Raw genomic sequence first — 24,608 nt, 5'->3', positions numbered from 1 at the left:
AATAGCTGATGTGAATTTTATGCATTTATATCTATTATGCATGTAATTTCTATATATTAATCAAACTGAGGTAAAGGGATATATACAGATGTAGAACAGACATCTGTTGGTTGCCAAACCTGAAGGCATTCTTAAAATGTTTTGATTTTAAAAATTGAATCAAAAACTGGAGTAACTTTTATATATAATTTTTACTTCAAATATTGAATGCTTAATGCCATGGTAATTAAGTGACATGCAAAAAAACCCTATAGTATAAATACAAAGTAATTAATTATTTCACAGTGGAAAATTTTTTTATGTAATTTTCTTTCTTTTTTTCTGCTAATTAGGTTTTTTTGCTTTTTTCCACTTTTAGTTTATGCTAAATCAAAACACTTGAATAGTATTAGTTGATACTAGTTTATTGTATTCAAGAGACCTACCTCCTGAATACTTAATTTGTTTTGATGTAACTTATGTTTTTTTTTAAAAAAAAATTGATTTAATATGCAAAAAAGAGTGGGGGGAGAAGAAAGATACAGGAAAAACATTAAAGAAAGAGAAAAACAACAAAGGACAAAAATGTATGCATAAAAAGGCAGTTCCAATTTTAAATAAAGTTTTATTTGTTTGTTTATTAAATTTATATATCACCCATCTCTCCAATAAGGTGATTCTTGGTAGATTACAGATCGTAAAAATATAACTAGAAAAACTGTTAAAACTTTAAAACTATGCAAAAAAAATTACCTGTGCAAAAACACCAGGAACCAATAAACAGATAGTATCCCATCAAGAATCTCTAATGGTGATGGTGTTAAAAGTATTATAACAGGGCAGTATTAAAACTTAATCAGATGAAATATTAGTGAAATAATAGTGGTTATGTTTTCATTGGGTCAGTCAGTAAGTGAGCAGAGAAGAAACAAATATTATTGTAAATCTAGCGTGGAATGCTTTTTCAAATATAAAAGAGTAATCTTTTTTATTATACCCATGCTGAATAAATCCATAATTTTTCATATGTTAAATTCCAAATTTTGGCCTGTAATTCAGAATCCATTCTACTTTTTATGTATTCTTTTCTAAATGATATTAACATTCTAATGGGTATTAAACCAAAACAGAATATTAATGTGGCAAGGCTACATTATATGAGCAAATAACCCTGAATTATTTTATACTTCCAACGAAATAGTCAGCCAGCATTTTCTAAAGACTAAAACAGTGAAAAAAATGTTGATTAATCTCATTATCATAATAATATTAATACAGGTAGCACTCGGCTTATACTGGAATTGGGACCAGAATTATCATTGCTAAATGATGTGGTTGTAAAGCACAATATCATATGTTTGCATTGCTTAGCAAGGGCAATTCTTGTTGATGTCATTAAGTGAGAACCGTACAGGTCATTAAGCAATGACCTCACATGACCACAACTTCTAATTTTCTGCCATCTTCCCCGTTGACCTTGGTTTTTGGAAGCTGCCAAGGAAGATCAGAAGTCACAATCATGTGACTGTAGTTTGTTGAAATGTCGCAATTGTGAGCCCATATTGTGATCACATTACCACCTGGGCCATATCAACTGCTGGAAATTTAAGAACCTTTCTTAATTATTCTTCATTCAGCAGTGTTATAACACTGATAACTGAATAAATGGTCATAACCTGAGGACTGCCTATATGCAATATTTTTAATAATGTTAATGCTATAATGCTACTATGATATTTTCCTATTCTTTGTTCCTAAGTGCTAGCAAATAACTAATAGATTACTTAACAAACCTTTTTAATTGTTCATAGGAAATACTATAGTTTTGGAATTGCCCAAACAAATTTCAGGGTTGATAGAATTTGGGAATTTTAAATGCTGCTAATGCATCCTGTATCAAATTATGAACTCAAAATATATGTTAATTGAATATACTACCATTGTAAGAATTGTGATTTAAATAAATAAAAATTTGACAGACAATTAGCTAATCCAAATATTAATAAGGTATGTGTTCTTTCAAAAGAGCTCATTCTAGGAAATACTAGCATCATTTTATTGCAAAGTTTACAACAACCCATCCCTTTAATTCCCTAGATTTATGGTAGGGATGATACTAGAATTCAGTTCTTTTACCAAGAGAGGTCCCATCCAGTGTACTAGAGGGAGTCTAAATCTAAAAAACACTAGACTCTTCCCAAATAACCATTTCCAACCCCCTTATTAAAAATTTAAATTCAAGAAAGATGGGAATGAAAATTTGCATTTATAACAAAAAGAAAATTACTGTCACTTACTGATTCAAATTTTCATTGCAATAACTTTATATGGAAGATTAAACCTCTTTTGGTTTTGGAAAGAAGAATGGCGAATAGCAAAGATGCAGCTGAGCAATAGCAATAACATAGGCAGGAAATATTAAGGACAATTTATTAAAGATGTTAAACATTTTAATAAGCAAGGAGAACAAGATAAGTCTGAAGAATTCCTCTTATGGAAAAAATATGATATATAATTATGTGCATTGGGGAATATTTATTTGGTTGATTGGTTGATTGTATGCCACCCATCTTGCCACCTGAGGCAATTCAAGGCAGCTGAATGTGTCTGAAGGAGAACTTTTGGAACACAAAAGGGATTCTGAAGAAAACCAGGGTCTGCTTAATTACAAAATCAGATTAAAGAGAGGGAAATCTATTTTAATATTTTCTCACTGAGAAAATCATGCACATTCCAGAGTGAATTTCAGCTATCAGTTAAAGATTGTGAGAATAATATTAAATGTGGTTTCTGATACATATGCAGGGATGGAAAAATAAAGACAATGGAGTTTGGTTTTTGTCTCTATAGTATTCTTGTTAATTCTATCTTTAAACTGAACCACAAACTTGTAAACTTAATAAATTCCATGTCCATTTTGAGGCCATTCACTATCCACAAGTCTCCTAGTGGAAAATTTGTATCTATGATTAGAAATACAGTAAGCGCTATCGAAAACTTTATAATAGTTTTCCGTGTTGCCATTGGTAGCTATTTGAAAGCTTCAGTGCTGTATAGGATGAATTTTCAAAGTTTGCTGTTGCTGACATTTATACAGTATGTTCAGAGGAACACACACACACAAATCACTTGGATATTCCTTTCACAAGAGAACTTTCAGGGAGATTTCATCTGTTTACTTTCCAAGGGTTAATTTTAGATTTGACCAAGGAGTGAGTATTAAGTAATTTCCTGGTTCTTCCTCAGATCTAAGATTTATGTTGGACTAAGATGATAAAGTGTTTTCCTCTCTTTCATAAAGATCTGTTTTTCATACATCACTGTTCTTCTCCAATTTTTACTGTAACTGTACTGGTTTATGTCATACATACTTCCTAATTAGCTCAAATCCATTTTCCATATTACATAGTAAGCCAAATATAAGACAAAAAAGGAAAAAGGAAAAGAAGGAAATAAAAGCAATAGTGAACTGATTTAATTCAGCCTATAGAATTTCATTTCATAGAATGACCACTGACTATTTCCCACTTATGTTCTTCCTCCTGTCAACATAGTACTATTGTACTGTGCTATAGTATAGTACTATTGTAGTGTGCTGTAGTATTTTAGAATTTGAGCGCTATTTTTTTTATCTGCCACAATCTGACTTCTTAAAAATATTTTTGTAGCATCCTGATGTAGAAAATTGAATTTAAAATGGCATTGTGTAATCACACTAGCGTATTTATCTGCAAGATAGAGATAATCTTTAGCTATAAACACTATCCATATGTTATTGCTGCACAAAAATAGCATACTTCAACTAACAATTACTGTTTTGTTACATGAAATATGAGGCTGCAAGTCCTTTGGGCCTTGAAAGGGTGTCTCAAGGGCTACATGAATTTTGGATTTCCCCCCCCCCCTCCAAAAGCTGGAAAGGACACTCAATTAAATTCCTATATTGAAAAGCACAAAGAAGAAAGATGCATCATCTACAGAATTCAAAGCAAAAGTGTCAACATCTGAAATATGGCAGGCACATTGCAACACATGCTCTTCCCCCCTTCTTACATAAATATATATAATATGCAGACTTTGAGCATAACGTTGCACTTGCCATCTTGCAGATTTTGATGCAACTCATCTTATACTCCTGATTCAAAGTTGCGTTTGATCCTTCCGCATGGGAATATCCTGTCTGAAATTGTCATCATATGATTGGATCCATAAGCATTCTTTTCTTTGATGTTTGTTTTGTTTGCTTTAAAGAATCATATCTTTTCTACCTTGTCAGCAAGAGGCAAGCAGGGCATTGGATATTACAGAATTTTCAACATCAGTCTTCACTACACAGGTAGATATTATAGGATTGATGCTCTTGTTATTTATCTCACTCATCCTTAGGACAGAAAATATATCTCTTCAACCTCCTTGCATAATTACAGTGTCACTGAATGAGAAATAAAATGTAAGCTGTTCTCCACTGATATGATAGCCAAAAGAAACCTAGAAATTCTCATTTTATTATAAACAAAAAATATATTAAAAACATGGGGAGTATTGAGATGTGTAAAATGGGCAAGTCTGCTATTAGTAATCTAAATGAAAGGTTTGAATCTGTATTAGATCAGGTTTAATTTGCTGCAAATAGTGAAGTAGAGTTCAATTTCATTGTGAAAGTTTTTTTTTTCTATAAATAGACATACGCATAAAAATTAGCTCACACATCATCCCAGCAAAAAAATTACAGGGAATAAATGTTTCTGTACAATATTATTCAAAGAAACTATCAGTTGCCATGAATTTTGGATGTTTATTTGTTTCCATATATAGTAGGTTGCTATGCAACTTCGGATATATTTCATAAAAATTTAGAGAAACATTTCATTCATGATGTTTCATGAAATATCCTTTCATAAAGAATGGCATGAAGATACAGCAACTATCCAGTCATTTCTTCTTTCTTTTTCAGACAACTTTATTAAATTTCAAGAAAAATTACAATATTTCTATAGTCTTAAACATTAATTAATGTTTAATCCAATGATCCAATCATTAATTCAAAGATACCTATCCATCATTGTCAAACAAGATTATAAAAATAACCTTACTTACTTACTTATTAATCTGCCCATCTAGTTATCCAGAGTGACTCTGGGTGGCTTACAATGCAATAAAACAGAAGTCAAGGAGAGCAAGAATGGATAGAGTACCCCTATCCCATGTTCATAAGAGATAATAGATAATTCCCTCCTTTAAATTTCTGGGAGTCTACCTCTGTGAAGATCTGACCTGGAAAGTTAACACAACCCAGGTGGCTAGAAAGGCCCAACAGAGGCTTCACTTTCTTAGGATCTTGCAGAAGAACAGGGTAGAACAACAGCTAATGACCCTCTTTTACCGGTCTACCATAGAGAGCGTCCTCTCATATGGTATTGTGGTTTGGTATGCCGGTCTGACAGCCGCGGATAGGAAAGTATTACAGAGGGTAGTGAGCACAGCACAAGACATTGTGGGCTGTTCCCTGACACCACTGGATGACATCGCCAGGGCTCGTTGCCTTGGAAGAGTGAGGAAGATTCTCAGGGATGACTCACACCCTGGACGGTATCTCTTTACTCTCCTACCATCCGGTAGGAGATATAGGAATATAGCCAGCCGTACCAACAGGCTGAAGAATAGCTTTTATCCGTGGGCTGTTAGGCTTTTGAATGGGATGTAATCTTATGCAGAGTTGACTTGGGAGGCCGGTGTGTGGTGTAGTTGGTTCACATAGTGTGGTGGGATGGAGGGTTTGTTGTCAATGTGTGTTGGGGGGAAAGAGCACAGGGGGAGGCTCAGCTAATCTCAATGTACACATGTTGTACTTTGACAATAAAGGTTTATTATAATTGTGACCAATGCCATTTTTGTCCCATAACGAGGCCTGTAACCTGACTGAAAAGAGTCTAGCTAATCTGTTTTATCCAGCACCCTTTAGAGCTGGAACACTTTGTCTACCACCTTCCCTAAAAAGGGGAAGTGGAAGACTGGGTGGAAATTGTCCGGGATGTGTTTGTAACATTCGATTTCTTAAAGAGGGGGTGGACCAGGGCCCCCTTACAGGGGCCAAGAATGCCCTATATTTTAGTAATACTGTCCATTGCTCCAATGATGTTCATTGTCCACTTTTTCTCGAAATCACCATCTTGGAAGTTTTCACTAACCAGAAGAGACATGGATTTAATAAGCAAGTGGACAGCTCCAAGAAGCCTGTCTACTTTGTAGAGTCTAACAGAATCAAACTGTTTCCTTCTAAACTATTAATCTATCATATCAAAACATTCCCAATATAAAATCCCTCCCTTCCTCCATCCATCCATCCATCCATCTATCTATCTATCTATCTATCTATCTATCTATCTATCTATCTATCTATCTATCTAAAGTACTGAGCCCTGCAGCATATCACAAAATAGTGGCTGCAGGCTGGACCTCTATCTCTCATTCCTTATCAATACCAAATAGGACCAGCCACAGAGAAAGGAACAGGACCAGCACAAAACTGTTCCTCCTAACCCCAATCCCTGCAGCTGACCCAAGAGGATACCATGGTCGATGGTATTGTAAACTACTGAGAGGAGCAATTGTAAACTACGGAGAGCAAGGACAGTTGCTCTCTCATCAGCAATCATTGACAAGCATGACCAATGCCATTTCCTTCCCATAACTGGACCTGAATCCTGACTGAAAAGGGTCCAGATAATACATTTTATATATCCATCTTACATTCTTATGTAATATACTTTTCCCAATAAAACGCTTTTCACCATAAAATAGATTTCTTAACTTCACGTACTTATTGTTATTCAAAATTAATCTCATATCATAGTCTTACAAAGGTAAAATTACCACTCTAAAATGAATGTGTGTATGTGTGTACATACATTAATGCATACACCCATAATAGAATAATACAGCCCTAATACATAAATCCCCTTCATGGATTACTGCCTTGTCATGGTGAAGGGGCTTGCATAATTCAATGAAGCTATGAGCTATGCCGTACAGGGCCACCCAAGATGGACAGGTCATAGCAGAGAGTTCTGACAAAATTTGATCCACTGGAGAAAGAAATGGCAACCCACATGGGCAGTACCAAAAGAAAAAAAGATATGATGCTGGAAGATGAGCCCCTCAGGCTGGAAGGTGTCCAATATGCTACTGGGGAAGAGCAGAGGGCTAGCACTAGTAGTGCCAGAAAGAATGAAGCGACTGGGCCAAAGCCGAAAGGAGGCTCAGCTGTGGATGCATCTGGTGGTGAAAGGAAAGTCCGATGCTAAGATTTTTTTCTCCATAGGAACCTGGAATGTAAGATCCATGAATCAAGGCAAGCTGGACGTGGTCAAACAAGAGATGACAAGACTGAACATCGACATCTTAGGAATCAGCAAACTAAAATGGACAGGAATGGGTGAATTTAATTCAGATAATCATCAGGTATACTACTGCGGGCAAGAATCCCTCAGAAGAAATGGAGTAGCCTTCATAGTCAATAAAAGAGTAGGAAAAGCAATTTTGGAATACAATCCCCAAAATGACAGAATGATCACATTTCAAATCCAAGGCAAACCATTCAGTATCACAGTAGTCCAAGTCTATGCCCCAACCACCAGTGCTGAAAATGATGAAATTGACCGGTTCAATGAAGCCCTACAGCACCTTATAGAACTAACACCAAAAAATGATGTCCTTACCATTATGGGGGATTGGAATGCTAAAGTAGGAAGCCAAAAGATAACCAGAATAACAGGCAAGTTTGGCCTTGGAGTACAAAATGAAGCAGGGCACAGGCTGACAGAATTTTGTCAAGAGAATACGATGGTCATAGCAAACACTCTTTTCCAACAACCCAAGAGACGGCTCTACACATGAACATCACCAGATGGTCAACACAGAAATCAGATTGACTATGTGCTCTGCAGCCAAAGATAGAGAAGCTCTATACAGTCAGTAAAAACAAGACCAGGAGCTGACTGTGGCTCAGACCATGAGCTTCTGGTTGCAAAATTTAGGGTTAAACTGAAGAAAGTAGGGGAAAGCAGTAGGCCAGTCAGGTATAAACTAAATCATGTCCCTGATGAATATACAGTAGGTGACAAATAAATTTAAGGAATTAGATCTGATAGAGTGCCTGAAGAACTATGGATGGAGGTTCGCAACATTGTACAAGAGGTAGCAACCAAAACCATCCCAAAGAAAAAGAAATGCAAGAAAGCAAAATGACTGTCTGAGGAAGCTTTGCAAATAGCTGAGGAAAGGAGGGAAGCGAAAGGCAAGGGAGAAAAAGAAAGTTAGACCCAATTGAATGCAGAATTCCCAAGAATAGCTAGAAGAGATAAGAATGCTTTCTTAAATGAACAGTGCAAAGGAATAGAAGAAAACAATAGAATAGGGAGAACCAGAGATCTTTTCAAGAAAATTGGAGAAATAAAGGGAAGGATTCATGCAAAAATGGGCATGATAAAGGACCAAAATGGCAGGGATCTCACACAGGCAGAACAGATTAAGAAGAGGTGGCAAAATTACACAGAAGAACTATACAAGAACGAGCTTAACATCCCTGATAACCACAATAAGGTAGTCACTGACCTCAAGCCAGACATTGTAGAATGTGAAGTGAAGTGGGCCTTAGGAAAGGTGAGCAACAACAAAGCTAGTTGAGCTGACAGTATTCCAGCTGAGCTATTCAAAATCTTTAAAAGACGATGCAGTAAAAGTGCTACACTCAATTTGCCAGCAAATTTGGAAAACTCAACAGTGGCCACAGGATTGGAAAAGATCAGTTTACATTCCAATTCCAAAGAAAGACAGTGCCAAAGAATGTTCAAACTATCGCACCATTGCACTCATTTCACATGCTAGTAAAGTTATGCTTAAAATCTTACAAGCTAGACTCCAGCAGTTTGTGGATCGAGAACTACCAGAAGTACAGGCAGGATTTCGAAGAGGCAGAGGAACTAGAGATCAAATTGCCAACATACACTGGATCATGGAGAAAGCTAGGGAGTTCCAAAAAAACATCTACTTCTGCTTCATTGACTATGCTAAAGCCTTTGATTGTGTGGATCACAACAAACTGTGGCAAGTTTTTAAAGAGATGGGAGTACCAGACCATCTTATTTGTCTCTTGAGAAACCTATATGCAGGTCAAGAAGCAACAGTGAGAACTGGACACAGAACCACTGATTGGTTCAAAATTAGGAAAGGAGTCCAGCAAGGTTGTATACCCTGCCTATTTAACTTATATGCAGAGCACATCATGAGAAAGGCAGGGCTAGATGAATCAAAAGTTGTGATTAAGATTGCCAGGAGAAATATCAACAACCTAAGATATACAGATGATACCACTCTAATGGCAGAAAGTGAAGAAGAACTAAAGAGCCTCTTTGTTACGGGTGAAGAAGGAGAGTGAAACTTAACATTAAGAAAACCAAGATCATGGCATCTGGCCATCTCAATTCCTGGCAAATAGATGGGGAAGAAATGGAGGTAGTGACAGATTTTATTTTCCTGGGCTCCAAGATCACTGCAGATGGGGACTGTAGCCAAGAAATTAAAAGACGCTTGCTCCTGGGGAGGAAAGCCATGGCAAATCTACTGTAGACAGCACACTAAAAAGCAGAGATATCATCCTGCTAACAAAAGTGCGTATAGTCAAGGCTATGGTCTTCCCAGTTGCAATGTATGGCATTATAAGTTGGACCATAAAAAAGGCTGAGTGCCAAAGAATTGAGGCTTTTGAACTATGGTGCTGGAGAAGACTCCTGCGAGTCCCTTGGACTGCAAGGTGTTCAAACTGGTCAGTCCTAGAGGAGATCAACCCTGATTACTCTTTAGAAGGCTTAGATCCTGAAGTTGAAACTCAAATACTTTTGGCCACCTAATGAGACGGAAGGACTCACTGGAGAAGAGCCTGATGCTGGGAAAGATTGAGGGCAAGAGAAGCAGTAGGCGTGAGCTTAATTGGACTCCAGAAGATGGTAGAGGACAGGAAGGCCTGGAGGAATGTTGTCCATGATGTTGCAATGGGTCAGAAACGACTTCACAACTAACAACAACAAATACATAAATATCTACTAGAATCTTATTTTTTCATGTAAACTATCCAATATATAGTTGCAAACGTGGAACGAACTTTGCCACTCTTTACACCCAAGCTACACTTTACCTTCATTATGAGATAGCCAACTACAAATAACCATTAAGACTCTGTATACAACATGTAATAAATGGCCATGCCACTTCATTTATATATCTTCTCTTTCCAACATACTCCTCTTATTCTTCTGTTTACACCACTCCTTTATCCATAATCTCCAGATTTTCTGCTGATTATGTAATAATTTCTGATCCAATTCTGTTTAATCTTGTTCAAAATCTAGTACATTTCCAGTTTGAAAATAAAAAGGCCTTTGAACAAGGAATAGATCCCATTTAACCTGATAAAATACAGACTTTCCTTGGGGTACCTCTTTAAAATAAATTATCCTCTCTTTCTCTCAAATTTCATATCAAGATTTCTTTCAGTTATATTTAGGTTCTCTACTTTCATTCTTGGCTTAAAACACTCATAAGAAACTTGTTCCTGTATATTTTTTTCCTTTTGATAAAAATATAGGATCACTTAAAACATAGGTTTTATTTATAAAGTTCTTTTCTTACTTTTTCTTTGCATCCTTTACTTGTTTATGTTCCACATGAACCATATCCAATATTCAATAGTTGTTTAATTTATTTCCATGTACCTGGTCTAAAGTATAAAGTCTTTATTAAGAATTCAGTTTCTACAGATATATATGGTATTTCACTATTGTTTTTTTAAAAGATGTTTTATTGATTTTCCAGTTTTACATATAAGTATTTAGAAGGCAATGTGGTAATTGGGTTGAACAATAGTTCAGTAATACAAGCTTTGGCAGGTATCTCAGGTTACAACATCAAATATTTCTTCCCTGTTTCTTTTAATATTTGCTATTTCATATTTAAGCTAACAAATTTCTAATTGTATCAAAACTTAGAATAGACGTCATTATCACAGTTATAAATACATTTTTTGCTTATACATATCTTAATAAATCTTGATGAACAATCAATGTCCTGTTATTAAATTTTACCTAATTTTAATTTTTAATTACATATTTCCAGTATGATCTCTAATATCCATAGTATTTAACTTTCAGGTAACCCAAATTTTCTTTATCTCATTTCATAAAAATTATAATATCTAAAATACACATATTAGTTACTTAACTCTATTCTTATTCTATTCTATAAACATTTTCTACTTCCCACCCTAATACATCACCACCTTGATAGCAGAGTGTCCTTTATTAGCTCAAATCCATCATCTATATTCTCTGGGCTAGTCAATAATTCAAACCTATTTTCTAATAGTTAGTTTATATTTCCCTTGTACATCTAAATATTCAATATTAAGCAGATTAATCCCTTATTTTTTTGCTATTTTCCAACTATTTTAAATCTAGTAATCAAATTTCTGTTTGTCTCAAAATCTCCCTTTAGCCCACTAGCTGACAATTTAGGGTCCTCTCTAATAAATCAAAAGGCCCCAGTTTTACAAGTTAATTCTATAGTATTTAACTATTGTTAAGTTACACCCTCTAGTAGCCAAAGAAGATAATTACAATTACTTTGTAAAAAAAGATAGATAGATACAGTGCTTTTTTTGTAAAAGAAAAAGGTGCCGGAACTCACACATGTCATACAACCCTCCTTGCCTACGCTACAAGGTTCCATCCAAAAAAGGTGCCGGAACTCCGTTCTGAGCGTTCTATGAGAAAAAAAGCCCTGGATAGATAGATAGATAGATAGATAGATAGATAGATAGATAGATAGATAGATAGATAGATAGATAGATAGATAGATAGATAGATAGATAAGAACAGAAGACCCCTTCTTACACTCGTTAATTCCAAACCTATCAACACTGAGCTAAGATAGAAACACAGCAAATTCCGACAAAGAATAAAAGCTGGGAAGGAACAGAAAAACCAACTTCAGACATCACAGATGGTTTTTAAAAAAGGATGTAGTTTTCCTTCTCCAAAAAAATTAAATCTCCAAAATCTTCATCTTCTTGTTTTAAATCCAAGCCCCAGATCACTATTTTCTTAATCCAAAATAACTGAACTATTGAAAGCCACCAATAAAGAGAAAACTCTGTGATCGAGGAAAGCCTCTCTTCAACTTGAAATTAGTAAGTTACTTAAAGTGTTTAAGAAATGGGGAAGCCAGATCTAAATTCTGTTTACCGCAACTTCATCACAGCCTCTCAGCTGGCAACTCACCAGACCATTGAAGAAATCCCCTTTTCACAATTCTCTCACAAGTGCCAGCTGTCTGGAGAATGTGCGGGTTGATTTCTTGAAATCAGGTCTATGACAACTTGCCACAGCTAATTCTTCGCAGTCAACTTGCCATGGACAACTTGACAGGTCTGACTCACCAAGGCCAGCTCATTGCAGGAAACTTCCATGGCCAACTCACTACGAGACAACTTGCCAAAGGACAGCTCAACATGGGATTAGTTCCTTTTATTATTCATCAAAAGCTGGTAGTCATAGGAATTATTTCCTTTGATATAAGAGATAAAATAATTTTGATGAAAACGTGATCAACAAAGATAAAAGGAACTAAATGAATCCCACAGTAAGTTGTCCTGCTTCGAGTTGTCCCACAGCAAATTGGCCATGGTGAGTTGTCCTATATCACTACTTGCCTCCAAGAGAGTTTTTCAGGCCCTAGGAAACCAGCCTGGATCTCTAACAAGTTATGGATGAGCTGCGTTCAATCTGCCATTTCTCCAGAAAGATACCCTACCATACCCATAAATATATATAAAAATATATACCTAATATGCCCAATTTCAGTAATCATGATATAGTTCAAAATTCAAAATCTATGCTAATCATTATGCTTAGGAGAATCATGCTTAAATTCAGGCTCCTGAAGCGTATAGGAATCTGGATTTAGGTGCCTTAATCTCCTATCTCAGAAGTAGCAAATCTCTGTGTGTATGTCTCTGTGTTTATGTCTGTGAGTGTGTGTATACACACTCATACACATATACATGTATACATGTTTATGGCAGTAGATATATTTTAATACATTTTCTCCCAATATATGCTTTTGGGGCATATTTTTAATTGGAAATCTATACTGCAAAATTAGTTGATTTGTTAATTATATTTTAAAATGCATGTTCTGTGGGAAAATACGTGTAATTTGAAATGTGATTTTTGTTGTGCCTTTCTAATGAAGAAAACTGCATAGAGCACAAGTCAATGCATAGAAACAAACATGAGCATGTCCAGTTTGGAAATGGAAATAACAAGATACAATTAACAATTTTCTCATTTGAGATTCTCTCTCTCCCTCTCCCTCTCCCTCCCTCCCTCTCTCTCTCCCCCCTCTCTCTGCCTCACTCCCTCCCTCTCCTCTCAAATTATAATCTATATTCATTGATCTGAGAATTAGTCCTATTGAGCTTCTCTGAATGAATATGGGTTGGATTGTGATATAAATAAACTGAAGCAGTGGAGGACTTCTATTTACTTCTATTATCTCGTATAAAAAGTGAACTCAACTAGAGCATTTGTCTTATATCTAAAATCTTTATTCTGGTTAAATATTCCCAAAGCCACCTTGAACCTTTAAGCCAACATGAAATTCTGCTTAAGTCTTACTTCTGTCACAAAAAGTAACACAAAACTATTCCTGATTTGTTTGCTTCTATTAAAAGGCAAGCAAACCGTCTTCATCTGCCAGCAGGGTGTTCATTCAGCCCATGCTTATTAATCCTGGATTATCAGTCAGTCAGCATATTTATGTGCAAATATATAAGATTTCTTTAAACGAATTCCTTGCTATATTGGCCATTTTAGGGAAATACCTGAATCAAAGTAAGAGGGTTTTTTTTTCATTTTAATTATATAGAATCGTTAGAACAGAGATGTATTGACTCTGCTAGATTTCAACTTTAACCTGATTACAGGTTATGTTAGTTATATACTGTATATCATCATAAAATTAAATGCTCTTTTAATTTTTTTAGTTGCCCTCTAGATATATTTTTGATCACTGGAATGCTGTGTCCTCCAAATCATATAAAAATTCACTGCAGGCTTGTGAGAGATAATTCTAGATCTGTAAACATGATTGATTGGGAATTATCCCCATTTCATTTATTTGTACAGAATGAGTATTCAAAATAATTATCTAAATAGGATGCTGTTTGTCAGGGTGTCAAAATAATCTTTGTGTCAATTGCACTGTATTGGATTTTATATTTTTAAGAGCTCATATACTAATAGTTATAAATATTATTGGTACAATCAATTAAATATTTTTTTATATTCTTACAAATATAAACTCACACCTTCTACTTTAAATTTATATGTTTCTGTAATAAACATGGATTTATTTTTCTCAGCAAAGCTAGAAGCATTATACTGAATCTACCTCTGGGCATTACTGATCTTCCTGTTTGGCAAGGTAAAGAGTGTCATATGCATTTGAAACAGCAGAGTCATTGTCTGAAACCTATTTTTTAGTACCTCAATAATTGACATGAGAATGAAAATTGACTCTTCATAGAGGTATTAAGGTAATCTCTTTACAAATTTAAACTGGAAATTCCAAACTTCAAGAGCATGGGACAATAGAGCTTGGTGTTAACTGCAGTACTGAACAAAGGGCTAGACGAGTATAAGAAAATATCACTATCTCAGGAATTGATTCGAGGTATTCAGTACATTTCAGTTGATTTTTTTTGCACAATGTTAGCTGAATCAAAAACAATCCTGATAATATTCTAGATATTTTGTTCAAGCATGTTTAATAGAAATATACATTCCCTAACAGTATATTCTATTTTTCCCCTTTTGGCAAAGACCTTCTAGGTTTCTGTCATTTACAACAATAAAAACTTAACAGAGAAGAGGAATTTTCTCTTGGTATACTTATCATTGAAAAAGTGAATAAAGTGCTTTCATAAAAAATAATAGCCAGTACTAATAAAATTAGTAGTGATTTAAAAAAACATGAAATTTATCATTTCTAACTTCCATTAAAAAGGAATATAGTATTATATACTTTATCATGTCCTCAGTACACATTTTTGTTGTCAGCATTGAAGATCTATTTCATTCTATTTATCTGCTTAATTAGAGGTACCAGTTTTTTCTTTTTAAAATGTACAGTACTCTATAGACCAGACTGTAATTTGATCACAGATTACCTGCAGCTGCACTGTTTTTGTCAGGACAGAAATTGGTAAACATCAAGGAAGTCATTGTCCCTGTAATTTCTCAGTTTTAGGTTTTTCTTTTTCTTTTTTCTTTTTAAGGGATTTCCACCATTTTCTAAAACATTTTCCATGGATAATTCCAAAGGCAGAGATAATGACAATGAGAAAGTGGTCTTCTTGTTGTTTGGCAGAGCCTCAACATCTGTTCCTTCCACTCTAGCTTTCAAGTCATTTTCAAATATTTTGAAATTTAAAGCACAGCACTTTAGTCATAAAATATTTACAATATTTACAACTGGATGATATTTCCCCAATCACCTAATCTTTTGAAGTTCAAACATGACTTACATTATTTTAAAGAACTCCTAATGGGTCTTCATGAATGTCTCTGGACACTGTAAATTAGCTGTGTCGTATTAAGTCATTTTCTTTTTCACTATTATTATTAATTTTCTTCTTAGCCTTTTTAGGATACTAGATATTTTCTCCATATGTCTCACTAGATTAGAAGAAGACTTTGCTGAAGGTTCAAAAGAATAAAGATAATTGTAGAGAAAAAAGTCATTTGAAACTTTAAAAGAATTTCCATTTCAATGCCATTTTAATGGCATGTCTGTAACAAAAAGAAAGTGCTACTTCCTCTTTTTCCTAAACAGAGAATTATTGTTATGTAATCAAAATATGATTTGTAATGATTAAGTAACAAAATATTTCATTTGAAACAACACATAATTCCTAGATCAATCAGCAAAGTTTCCCATAGTAAGGTAGGTAAAGTTTCCCCCGCACATGCGTGCTAGTCGTTTCCGACTCTAGGGGCCGGTGCTCATCTCCGTTTCAAAGCCGAAGAGCCAGCGCTTGTCCAAGGACATCTCCGTGGTCATGTGGCCGGCATGACTAGACGCCAAAGGCGCACGGAACGCTGTTACCTTCCCACCGTAGTGGTCCCTATTTTTCTACTTGCATTTTTACGTGCTTTTGAACTGCTAGGTTGGCAGAAGCTGGGACGAGTAACAGGCGCTCACTCTGTTACGCGGCACTCAGGATTCGACCCGCCAAACTGCCGACCTTCCGATCGACAAGCTCAGCGTCCTAACCCACTGAGCCACCGCGTCCCTCAAGTTTCCCATAAGTTACCATTTTTAGAGTTGTGCAAGAAACAAGTGGCTTGTGTACCTTAAAGAATAATGACACAATTAGACCCATACAAATAAGATCCCTAAGTGTATTTTTGTGTTGCCAATGCTTTGTTTTAAGTGTAGTTGCAATGACAAGAAATGTATAAGAGCATAAATTTCACAAAATTGATGTGCACCGGATGTGAATCCAGTTACACTGCTTTCTTAGTATAGAAAGATGCAATCCAATCTAGTTGGGATGTGGTCTATCTGTTGCTACTTCTTCACTAAGTCTTATGGAGCAAGTAATGATTTTATCAAAAACTGCAATATAAATTTTGTCCCTTGTGTACTTAGTTGCAAGCATCATGATGCTTGGATAGAATGGAGTGATTTGTATTATGCCATACATGATGGCATGATACAAATCACCATTTGTAACCATTTGAAATTACAGTTATGCTGAACAAAGGGATTTTGGCCCCTAACCAAGGTTACAACCATTGCAGTGCCCCCAGAATTGCCTGATCAGAATTTGGGAATATAGCAATCTGCCCACTCTTACAACCATGGCATTGTAACTAACCACAACTTATCCATGCTAGAGTACTGCAGCTTCCTCCTTACCTATTCCCCCGTTTGACTTACAGCACTGGGCATAAAGTAGAGGCCCAGGTCTCTAGCAGCCATCTGCCACCATCCCAGAGCTTTAACCCTAGCATTGCTGCCACCCAATAATTCAACTTTGCACTGTTTTCCGAGATATGTCACCCTTGGGTAATACTGCATTTGCCTCCACTACTCAGAAGATCCAATGTCTTCGGGCATTTTTCTCCAGCTGTGGAGAAGTTGACTTGGCCCATACAAGGTAGCTCCCAGTGGGGACATATAGTTTGCACAGGGCTTCCAAAGCCTTTGGAAAGTCTGCAAGAATTCACATTTGGCCTTCTGAAGATTTTCAAAGTCGTGCAGGATTCTGAAGACTTCCTATTGTGCTGGGCTTTCAGAGCCTTTGGAAGTCTCATGCAATTTGGGAAAGTTTGGATAGGGGGGAAGAGATCTCCTTTACTTTATAGTTTTCTTTGTTTGAGTAAAATATAGTGCAATTTGGAATTTTGTTTCCAACTTTAGTGCCTCAGATAACAGGTGCAGTTTTCCCCCTACCACCTTAGAGCTGCTCTGAGAAATTACTCTCTTCTGTAGAGTATTCTCCTGTGTCTAATAGAATTAATTTAGGGGAAAGTAATCCATCTATTTAACCTCTTGAGAACAATTTTGGGTAATCTCCAAATCCACTGTTACTGAGTAACATTATAGAAACATCCAGTATGTTACTCCCTACATGGTCTTAACAACTGCCTTAAGGAAAACAAAGTGGGGGGAGCTAATTAAAATAAAAAGTTTTATTAAAATGTTCATCTGGGTAAGATTCTCCATGCAATGTAGGAAGAGAGCCATGTTAGTAGTAAAAAAAAAATCAAAAGTCCCGTAGCACATTTTTGACTAAACAAATTATTAATTTATATCTTTTATGAAAATTTCTTGGTTTGAAAGGTACTACCAGATTCCTGCTATCTTGATTTAAAGGAAATCCTGTGTAATCAGTGTCCACTGAACATTGTTAAAGTTTTCTTGCTGACCTACTCCTGTTTCTATATGTTAGAAACAGAGGCATGTAGTAGACTTGACTTACAACCACAATTAAGAAGAAAATTTCAGTTCCTAAGCAAGACAGTTGTTAAGTGATTTCTGTTCCATTTTATGACCTTTTGTCATGTTTTTAAGTGATTCACTACAGTTGTTTCCCCTTCATGGATTACTGCCTTGTCGTGGCAAAGGAGCTTGCATAATTCAATGAAGCTATGAGTTGTGCTGTGCAGGGCCACCCAAGACGGAAAGGTCATAGCAGAAAGTTCTGACAAAACGTGATCCACTGGAGAAGGAAATGGCAAACCACTCCAGTATCTTTGCCATGAAAACCCTATGGACAGTACCAAAAGGCAAAATGATATGACGCTGGAAGATGAGCCCCTCAGGTCGGAAGGTGTCCAATATGCTACTGGGGAAGAGCAGAGGGCTAGCACTAGTAGTGCCAGAAAGAATGAAGTGACTGGGCCAAAGCCGAAAGGACACTCAGCTGTGGATGTGTCTGGTGGTGAAAGGAAAGTCCGATGCTGTAAAGATTTTTTCTCCATAGGAACCTGGAATGTAAGATCCATGAATCAAGGCAAGCTGGACGTGGTCAAACAAGAGATAACAAGACTGAACATCGACATCTTAGGTATCAGTGAACTAAAATGGACAGGAATAGGTGAATTTAATTCAGATGACCATTAGGTATACTACTGCGGGCAAGAATCCCTCAGAAGAAATGGAGTAGCCTTCATAGTCAATAAAAGAGTAGGAAAAGCAATACTGGGATACAATCCTCAAAATGACAAAATGATCTCAGGCAAACCATTCAATATCACAATAGTCCAAGTCTATGCCCCAACCACCAGTGCTGAAGAGGATGAAATTGACCGGTTTTATGAAGCCCTACAGCACCTTATAGAACTAACACCAAAAAATGATGTTCTTATCATCATGGGGGATTGGAATGCTAAAGTAGGAAGCCAAAAGATAACCGGAATAACAGGCAAGTTTGGCCTTGGAGTGCAAAATGAAGCAGGGCACAAGCTGATAGAATTTTGTCAAGAGAATATGATGGTCATAGCAAACACTATTTTCCAACAACCCAAGAGACGGCTCTACACATGGACATCACCAGACGGTCAACACAGAAATCAGATTGACTATGTGCTCTGCAGCCAAAGATGGAGAAGCTCTATACAGTCAGTAAAAACAAGACCAGGAGCTGACTGTGGCTCAGACCATGAGCTTCTGGTTGCAAAATTTAGGGTTAAACTGAAGAAAGTAGGGGAAAGCAGTAGGCCACTCAGGTATGAATTAAATCATATCCCTGTTGAATATACAGTAGAGGTGACAAATAGATTTAAGGAGTTAGATCTGATAGACAGAGTGCCTGAAGAACTATGGACAGAGGTTCGCAACATTGTACAAGAGGTAGCAATTAAAACCATCCCAAAGAAAAAGAAATGCAAGAAACAAAATGGCTGTCTGAGGAAGCTTTGCAAATAGCTGAGGAAAGGAGGGAAGCAAAAGGCAAGGGAGAAAAAGAAAGATACGCCCAATTGAATGCAGAATGCCAGAGAATAGCTAGAAGAGATAAGAATGCCTTCTTAAATGAACAGTGCAAAGAAATAGAAGAAAACAAAAGAATAGGGAGGACCATAGATCTTTTCAAGAAAATTGGAGAGATGAAGGGAATGTTTCATGCAAAAATGGGCATGATAAAGGACCAAAATGGCAGGGACCTAACAAAGGCAGAAGAGATAAAGAAGACTTGTCAAAATTGCACAGAGGAACTATACAAGAATGAACTTAATGTCCCTGATAACCACAATGAGGTGGTCACTGACCTCGAGCCAGACATCCTAGAATGTGAAGTGAAGTGGGCCTTAGAAAAGCTGAGCAATAACAAAGCTAGTTGAGGTGACAGTATTCCAGCTGAGCTATTCAAAATCTTAAAAAGACGATGCAGTAAAAGTGCTACACTCAATTTGCCAGCAAATTTGGAAAACTCAACAGTGGCCACAGGATTGGAAAAGATCAGTTTACATTCCAATTCCAAAGAAAGGCAGTGCCAAAGAATGTTCAAACTATCGCACCATTGCACTCATTTCTCATGCTAGTAAAGTCATGCTTAAAATCCTACAAACTAGACTTCAGCAGTATGTGGATCGAGAACTACCAGAAGTACAGGCAGGATTTCGAAGAGGCAGAGGAACTAGAGATCAAATTGCCAACATACGTGGATCATGGAGAAAGCTAGGGAGTTCAAGAAAAACATCTACTTCTGCTTCCTTGACTATGCTAAAGCCTTTGATTGTGTGGATCATAACAAACTGTGGCAAGTTCTTAAAAAGATGGGAGTACCAGACCATCTTATTTGTCTCTTGACAAATAAGATGGTCTGGTACTGTGGGCCAAGAAGCAACAGTGAGAACTGGACATGGAACCACTGATTGGTTCAAAATTGGGAAAGGAGTCCGGCAAGGCTGTATACTGTCGCCCTGCCTATTTAACTTATATGCAGAGCACATCATGAGAAAGGCAGGGCTAGATGAATCAAAAGTTGGAATTAAGATTGCCGGAAGAAATATCAACAACCTAAGATATACAGATGATACCACTCTAATGGCAGAAAGTGAAGAAGAACTAAAGAGCCTCTTGTTGCGGGTGAAGAAGGAGAGTGCAAAAGTTGGGTTGAAACTTAATATTAAGAAAACCAAGATCATGGCATCCGGCCATCTCAATTCCTGGCAAATAGATGGGGAAGAAATGGAGGTAGTGACAGATTTTATTTTCCTGGGCTCCAAGATCACTGCAGATGGGGACTGTAGCCAAGAAATTAAAAGACGCTTGCTCCTCGGGAGGAAAGCCATGGCAAATCTAGACAGCACACTAAAAAGCAGAGACATCACCCTGCCAACAAAAGTGCGTATAGTCAAGACTATGGTCTTCCCAGTTGCAATGTATGGCAGTGAAAGTTGGACCATAAGAAAGGCTGATTGCCAAAGAATTGAGGCCTTTGAACTATGGTGCTGGAGAAGACTCCTGCGAGTCCCTTGGACTGCAAGGCAATCAAACTGGTCAGTCCTAGAGGAGATCAACCCTGACCGCTCTTTAGAAGGCCAGATCCTTAAGCTAAAACTCAAATACTTTGGCCACCTAATGAGAAGGAAGGACTCCCTTGAGAAGAGCCTAATGCTGGGAAAGATTGAGAATGAGGTGGCTGGATGGAGTCACTGAAGCAGTAGGTGTGAGCTTAAATGGACTCCAGAAGATGGCAGAGGACAGGAAGGCCTGGTGGAACGTTGTCCATAGGGTCGCGATGGGTCAGACATGACTTCGCAGCTAACAACAACAACAGTTGTTAAGTGAATCATGCAATTTTTAAGTGAATCTGGCTCCCCTCATTGCAAATAACAACCCCTGGACTCTGGGATGCTGCAACCATTGTCAATATATGTTGGTTGCCAAGCACCCAAAGTTTGATTATGCGACTGTGCAGATGCTGCAACAGTCGTAAGTGTGAAAACTGGTCACAAGTAGCTTTTTTCATTGCCATTGTAACTTTGAGCAATAATTAAACCTCGATTTTTGTATGACTGCAGTAAGATATAATTGCTCTAGTGACTTCATCAGGTTTCTCTATTATCTTTTTGGTGCTTCTTCAAGAGGTTTTATCCATATTTTTTATTTCAACCAGTTGATTTTGTTTCATATATCATCAGTTCAATCTACTTGAATTCATTTTAATTCTGATGTCATAGTTCCAATAAATGAAACCCATCAAAAGAACTTCAAGGCAAAAATTCTTCCTTTAAGAACATTTTATTCAGGAAACAAAGTATCGGCACTACATAGTTGAACCCAAAAATTAAATTCCCTTCCCCCGGATACAAAATAACAAAGTGCAATTCCCACCACCAATAAGCTATCATAAATCACATTCTCCAATTAGTCTAAAATGTGGGCTTTCTCCCCAGATCCTCAGCCCGCCAAAATGTTATCAGCTCGTCCTTCAGTTCCTACAAAGCAGCGTTATTGTTATGGCTAAGTGAGCTCAAGCATTTATCCCAACCCCTCCCCCTTCTGCACCTGATTTCTAAATACCAGAAAAAGCAAAGAGAAAATGGCTGCAATTTTCATCAGTTGTCAGAGCAGGAACATCCAATGTTTACAGTGTTGACATCTGAAATGTTTTTTTAAAAATATAATAATAATAATAATAATAATAATAATAATAATAATAATAATAATAATAATAATAATATTTATTCTACTGTTTTTTTTAAAAACCCAGCAAAAAAGGTATAAAATAAATCATTTGCTATTACATGGAAATTGATCACTAGAGATTAAATGAGTTTTACAAACAAGGACTGTAATCTATAATTCAGTTTGTGATCAGTATTTGATTTCAATTCTGATTTCCTCCAACATGATCAGCTACTGCTCCAAATTATCCAGGTAGGAGTAAAATAACAAAGATTTAAATGGATATTTTTGGCACTATCATAATGTTTACAGTAAAAGTAAACATTAAATTTAAACAGTAAAAAGTATGGTCAGTGGTTAAATACAAAATCTCCTCTCTTCACCCTGGTCTCAGTTGACATTATTTCTTTATTGTGCTTTGGGAGGAAATAAATTCATCTAAGTCAATGTAAGCTTTCCTTGTTCTCTTTAAATATTTAATTTTACTTTAACTTTTCAGAACAACAAAACAAACATTCATCAAATGAAACTAAACCTGTCACCCTCAGATCCCTACATCTGTTGTTATCCTGCTGTTTTCTTGCATAATTCAGTTTAATACATTTAAAGTGTATCCTTCATTAACATTCTTAATATTCACTTACATGGTGAATTTACATTGTAGAGAAGGGTAGGGAACCAGGCAAGGAGATGAAGTTAAAAGGTATGACTTTTGTCCTAGTTTCCCTACTTTCTGTCTATATACAATATTGCCTGTCTTAATATTTCTTTCAGTATGGACAATCCTACCTAGATGTTGAAATCCATCTGTCTCTATTATGAATAATTTTTCACTGTCATCAGACATTTCATTTCAGATGTGGATTTTTCCTTGAAGTCTTTGCTCTCTTTGTTACAATATGGTTTTTTTTTACTCTTTCTGTTAGCCTCATATATAAACAAAAATAGGGCTGATGTGTCAATCCATGAATCAGTCATGGCTATAATACCACAGCTGCAAATATACAATATTGTAGGTACCTGCTCTGCAGAATGATAAGTCTCAAGAGACCAGCATAGTACTAGTGTTTGCTCAGTTTGAGCAATTTATCATCTGAACCTTTACTTTCTTGTTTGCCCTGTTCTCTTCTTATTTTCTACTTTCACACCTAAAGCAGCAATAGTACAAGTACTCCTTGACTTACGACCGCAACTGAACCCAGAATTGATGTTGCTAAGTGAGAAATTTGTTAAGTGAGTTAAGTTTTGCGACTTTTCTTGTCAAATTTGTTAAGTGAACCATTGCAGTTGTTAAATTAGTAACATGGTTGTGGAGTGAATCTGGCATCGCCCTTGACTTTGCTTGTCAGAAAGTTGCAAAAGAGGATCACATGACTCCAGGACACTACAACCGTCATAAATATGAACCAGTTATCAAGCATCCGAATGTAAATCATGTGACCATGGGGCTGCAACAGCTGTAAGTGTGAAACATGGTCATAACTCACATTTTTCAGTGCCGCTGTAACTTTGAATGGTCACTAAATGAACTATTGTAAGTTGAAGACTACCTGTATATCATTATACTAATGTAAAATCTGAATTTTTCCAATAAAATACAGTTTAGCAAGTATAGGGCATTGAAATAAGTTTTCCCTCTTTCTTAAATTTAAATTATATAATCTAATGATTTCATAAACTCATGGCACAACATAGGAAAACAAATAATCAGAACAAGATTCAGCAGTCCATCTGCATTTAAAAGACAAAGACCACTCTTTTGAAGACAGCAAAATCCACATTTTGGACAGAGGGGACCGCTGGTTTAAGAGAAGGTCAAAGAAGCCATCTGTGTCAAAATTGAACAGCCCTCATTCAACAGAGGGGGAGAGATATGACATTATCTATCTCCAGTCTACAACCCAGTCCTTTCAACAATTCCAAGAAGGCTCCACACCCATTTGCACTAGTCAGGTGACTGAGGACACAGATAAGCCTCCAGGTGGCCTCAACAACTCTCTAAAAGAATGCAAATGACCAGCTCTCTGCCAGGAATATAAATCCTGTCATCCCCCACCAGCTGAAGAAGCTTCCTGGCTGAGAAGCAAAATGTCTTCAAAGAAAAACAAGAAAGTCCAGTTGCCTCGTGAAAAAAAAGTACCTTTGGGACTTTCTGCCTTATCCAATAATTATACTCCTGTGCTACTACAAAAGAGTGTAAAACAGATGATGATATACTTAATGGCTCTCCAACCCTGTGAGGATTAGGCGGCTAAGAATGAAACAGTTGGCAGAGTTTTAAGTAATTGCCAATTGCTGCCTTAATGACACATACCAGAATTTTTTCTTTTTTTTTTCACTTTCAGGCGATTTGCTCTGATGGTTTGTGGCAA

At 36.5% G+C, this 24,608-nt stretch overlaps 1 protein-coding gene across 1 annotated transcript in view; it reads left to right on the top strand.

Annotated features, from left to right (window-relative positions):
- The window catches only part of RBMS3 (RNA binding motif single stranded interacting protein 3), a gene marked incomplete at both ends in the record, with an annotated part of 526,486 nt that overhangs the window by 369,796 nt on the left and 132,082 nt on the right, over positions 1-24,608 (top strand). The gene's annotated exons all lie outside the window — the stretch shown is intronic.

Source organism: Vipera ursinii (assembly GCF_947247035.1).
Source record: "Vipera ursinii genome assembly, chromosome: Z".
Taxonomy (NCBI): Eukaryota; Metazoa; Chordata; class Lepidosauria; order Squamata; family Viperidae; genus Vipera; species Vipera ursinii.
The sequence above is the reverse complement of the archived record's forward strand: the minus strand, read 5'-3'. Positions and strand labels throughout refer to the sequence as shown.